We start from the raw sequence: 5,592 nt of genomic DNA on the forward strand, positions 1-5,592 counted from the left end.
ATCTAAAAATAAGTAATATATTTAGGTATATAAATCTATTTCGGTTACATTCGGGTACCCGAGATACTTATGTTCGGGTTGGGTTCGGTTTCGGTTTTTTAGATACCAAAAATTTGAACCCGTTCGGATATTTAATAAATTTCGGTTCGGATTTGGTACTACTTTTTCGGATCGGGTTCGGTTCGGTTCTTCGGATGCGGATTTTTGCCCAGCCCTATGTTAAACAACAGAACATGTGACCCGTATAGCGTAAAACTTTTAAAATCATACAACATCCAAAGTCAAAACCTTACAATAAAAATAAACATCTATGTCATTAATGTTTGAGAAGAAGAATTTGAGAAGGTATTATCTTCGAATCTATCAACTGTCGACCAACGCAAGATTAATATTTAGCTATTTACAATTCCTTGAATTTTTCTCCAGCAGGCTGGTTCTCACCATGACCAGAAATAGAACTAGGGACAAGGTAGATGTTTTTTTAGCAAAAAGCAAAGAAATGAGCAAAGCTGGATCTGAAACTAGCGAAGGAGGACGTACTGACACTGAATCCAACATCCAACACATTGACTCCACCTGGACATGAATCTATGTTGAGAAAGTCTTGATGAATCTAGCCGTTTTCCCAATATGGTGCGGAAATTTTATAGAAGAGTTATTGGCCAAGACGAATCTGTCAAAGCTATTATCCGTGCCATCCGACGTGCATGTGTTCATGCTATTTGATACTTATTCTACATATAAAAATTACATTGGATTCGTGTTCGCTGAGAATTTTTTTGCAAACTATGCATTTACAAATGTAGTTATCAGTTCCACTAATCAGGATTAACAAAATTAATAAATAACATCACAATCATTCCACTAATAGTAGATACAACCAAGAGCATTCAGGTAAGATAAATCTATTATCTTTTTCTTTTTTGAGTATTTTCTGCTTGTGCTGATTTTGGTAAGTATCATAATCCGGTTTCTATTTTTTTTACCTTTTGGTTTTGTTTATTTTGTTCTAATTGAACAATAAGGTCAAATTGTATCGAGAATTTTTTTAAATGGTTTATCTAATGAAAGTTTATAACTTTTGGATGAGATAAACAAACCCCAGAAGAAGATGTAATCGTGTTCCTATCACAAAGCAACCAGCTTTTGATCATCCTTTACTCAAAGATCACAAGATTCAGGTACATAGATACAACGTTTACTTAGATTTTATTTGGCTTTTCTGTTTTATGTTTTAAGTGGTGATGTTTAGTTTAGTTTACTCATGGTTCCTTCTTTTGATGAAGCATAATTACCATCCTGCAGGACTCTTTGATAGCAACAAAGTGTCTTTATGAAGTCAGAAATAAAAGTACATACATATCCCTCAATTATGGCATCAATATGGTAAATATGCCGAAGGAACCATTCCCATGAGGAAGACAAAGGAAGATATGTCTCGAGAGAACGTTCATTCAAAAGATATGGCAAATAATTTTGTTGTTAAACAGAATTCAACAAAAACTATTATAAGTTATAAAACATAACCAGTAAAACACTAAAATTTAATTAATATTTCATTCCAGATATAATTATGTTCCGAAATAAATATATTCTAAAAAACAAAAAAAAAATATGATGACAAAAAAATCTAAAACATCATTTTCCTGTTAAATTAGAAAATATTAATTATTATTTATAATATTATTCATCTATGTATTTTTTTAAAAAATTAAGATTTAATTATTTTATCAAATTTATTATTATATTTTAAATATTTTAAATTTTAAATTTTGTATTATGTCAAATTGAAATAGAAATAATAAGAATATATATATATATATATATATATTACATTTTTGAATTATTTTTGCAAATTTTTATTCTCTAAAAAATAGAAAATAATGAAGGATACTGTCATTTTAATTCAAACCAAAAATGTTTATTAAAAATATGATGCAATGGTGGTGATAGCGGATAAGAAGTGAGCGGAATGGAAGTAGTGGTAAACAGAGTTATAGCAGTGGTCGTGCAAGGAGTTGCGGTGGCTGGATGCAAAGAAAGAGGCGTGGCGGTGCAAGGAGTTGCGGCAGCGTCGGTGAAGGAGTTGCGGCAGTGGCAGTGCAAGGAGTTGGGGGCAGAGGCCATGAAAGATTTGCGGCAATGGCGGTGAAAGATGTGCGGACAGTGGTGATGCAAGGATTTGCGGCAGTTGCGATGGAACCAGAAGATTTATGGTGGTTCTTTACACAAGAAAGTAGATCTAAAAAAAAGAGAGAAAGATTAGGAAGAAAAAAAAGAAAGATATGAAATTAAAGAGATAGTGCTCACAACTCTTCTCCACCATTCGTTTGATATATAGATAAAATTAAAGATGATTAATAAAAAAATAGTTTTATGCTAAAACATAACCATTTTGTCCATAATATTTTTTCCATTTCAGTTTGATTAAATTAAAACAAAAAATTATATATATATATATATATATATATATATATATATTGTCAATTGCTACAAAACTGTAAATATAGTTAGATTAATAAATCTATTTAATCACTAAACCAAAAATAAACTATTTATATGTCTGTTTGTTTTTAAGATTGGAGACGATAATTCAATAATTCTAAAGCTCATTTTAAAAAAAAATCAGTTGTAAATTAAATTAATTTTTACATAAAAATTTGAATGAACAAGATAAAAGACTATTTTGATCATATCTTACATTTAATTAACTTTATTCGTGTAGTTTGTTTTCTTGCATATAATTTGTCAGTTATGAAAATTAAATAATATTTGTACAAATAATTTTAGTTTGTTCATAATAAATAAAACAAAAAAAAAATTATTTACCTGCCATAATATATTTGTGTAACGGGCTCATTGTATATTTAAGGTATATTTAAATTCATATGAAACCAAAGCTTAATTTAAAATTATAGAAAACAACATAACCTCCATTAGTACACTTTGATATAGACTCAATTTTTTTTGTAAAATGAAACAACATGAAGACCATTTAAAGCGCTCACAGTATATCAATACCACAACTTTATAACATTTAGACAACTATTTGTTTTTGGACAACATAAACAAGTATTGTAAACAAAAAAATATACCTTCTTACATATAATCTCTTCTGACCTAAAACTTTCTAAAAGACAAAAAAATCATTATCATACACATTTCTTGCAAATGAAATCCTAAAACACAAACCACAAAATTATACAAAAAGAATAACCTAGATCACAACTAAAGTATATCCCGCCCTATACTGATCCTAGTTTTAATGTAAAAGTTGATGTGGAACAATTGATTTTGTGAAGAAAAATCATAAAATTCAATACAATGAATACACATTAATTATTTTAATTACTGTGTCGGTGTTGATTCTCATCACATATTCCTCTTGGGCTGTTTAGCATGGGAATCTACTGCAAAACAAGCTGGCGAAAAAGGATTTCTCTGAAAATCTGCAATTAAACATGTTGCGGATTTTACTCAGTCCAGTTTCTTCCCATGCCCTTGAGGGTAGCTTTGTCTTTTCTCGGGAGGGGTATTCTCCATTAGAACTGAGAATTTGTATTAATTATTTAGCTTTGCAGTATGTATTGGCTGGCAGAAGTTGAGAAAGTCAAAAACAGACTGTTAACTGGGAGGTTGATGTACATGTTGATTTCTCCGAAAGGGAAGTCACTTGTGTATTCAGATGTAAGTCACACTGGAAGCAGGAGATAATGCTATTCTGGTCTCTTCTCACATTGATACTGTCTTTTTAACATATTCCTTCTGCGTTCATTGATCTTTTTTGGTATTATTGCTTCTAGTTTTCACCATATTTAGTATGAAGTGTGTGCCGCGTATGAAGTGTGTGCCGCTGCTTTCATTGATAAAAAGAAGGTTTTTGCCAAAACTAACCCACAACTTGATTTTAATCCCAAACCTATACCCAAACTTGAATCAAATGCAAAACTAACCTAAAAGCCTAGTGAAATTACAGCTCAACCCCTTGTGACCAAACAAAAAAACAGAAGTCATTTTTACGAGTATAGCCCCAGTAAATCGTCTGAGTCGTCTGAGATGTTGGAAGTCGTCTGGACGACTGAAGTGTAAGTCGTCTGGTACCAGTTTATTTTAAAAATAATTTATAAATCTTGTAAAAAAATATTTTGATGCGTGAAAAATAAAAATCAAGTAATTATAAACAGTTTTAAGTGATATAAATTAAGATATGATAAAATTGATTTGTTTTGAAGATAGATGAGTGGAAGTAGTGAATCATGAAATACTTTGGTTTAGGAGTTTGGCAAACATATGTTGTAGTATTGTATGTATTGTTAGGGTTAGATTTTGGAAAACTAAAATGTTTTTTTCAAAAATTAGTTTTCACCTATATGTGTTTATTTATGTGTATAGTAAACACTTTTCAAGTTTGATTTGATTTTATGAAGTCTTTAATTAGATAATTAAGTTTAGGGGTTATGTTTAGGGTGTAGACGACTTATATTTCAGTCGTCTGTTGAATAATTTACTCGGACGACTTACATTTCAGTCAACTGGTGAAGAAATTAAAACAGATGACTTACATGTAAGTCGTCCAAATATTCCCGCCTAAAAATTTTTAAAAATATTATTTTCCCGCTTAAATAAATTAAACCAGACGACTTACTTGTAAGTCGTCTGGAAAATCTTCTATTTTAGTTTCCCGCTAAAAATATTTAATTTCTCGCTAAAAATATTAAACTCTTCTGGACGACTTACATGTAAGTCGTCTGTTTTAATTTCTTCACCAGACAACTGAAATGTAAGTCGTCCAGGAAGTCGTCTGAGTAAAAAATATTTAATCTAATTGGATTTTTTGTCTCCCTATATAAAGAAAAATTTACACATTCTCCCTCCTCCTCTCAAATGGCTGCAACAAAAATGTAATGTTCATCATTCTAAAACTCTCCAACCTCTCTCTAATCTCTTTGACTTGAAAACACCAAACTTTATATGAATTTTTCAGTTTTGTCTCATGTATTTCTTACTAATCTATCTCTTTTACAGGTTTTTAATCAAATGGTACTCATCTTCCATTAATTTAAAGGTAAATCTATTAATTTTAGATATGTATTTTTGTGTGTTCTATAAATGTAGATTTATCTAATCTTCCACTCATTTTCTCTATTTTTAAGTCATTTGAACGTTTTTGGATATGCAGGTTTTTCAGATCTGGATTTGATATGCAGGTTTTTCAGATCTGGATTTGATATGCAGGTTTTTCAGATCTGGATTTGATATGCAGGTTTTTCAGATCTGGATTTGATATGCAGGTTTTTCAGATCTGGATTTGATATGCAGGTTTTTCAGATCTGGATTTGATATGCAGGTTTTTCAGATCTGGATTTGATATGCAGGTTTTTCAGATCTGGATTTGATATGCAGGTTTTTCAGATCTGGATTTGATATGCAGGTTTTTCAGATCTGGATTTGATATGCAGGTTTTTCAGATCTGGATTTGATAAACCTGCATATCCAAAAACGTTCTAATGGCTTAAAGACAGAAAAAATTAGTGGAATATTAGATAAATCTACCTTTATAGAGCACACAAAAATACATATATAAAATTAATA

The sequence above is a fragment of the Brassica oleracea genome, chromosome C8, assembly GCF_000695525.1.
Source record: "Brassica oleracea var. oleracea cultivar TO1000 chromosome C8, BOL, whole genome shotgun sequence".
In the NCBI taxonomy this organism is placed as follows: domain Eukaryota; kingdom Viridiplantae; phylum Streptophyta; class Magnoliopsida; order Brassicales; family Brassicaceae; genus Brassica; species Brassica oleracea.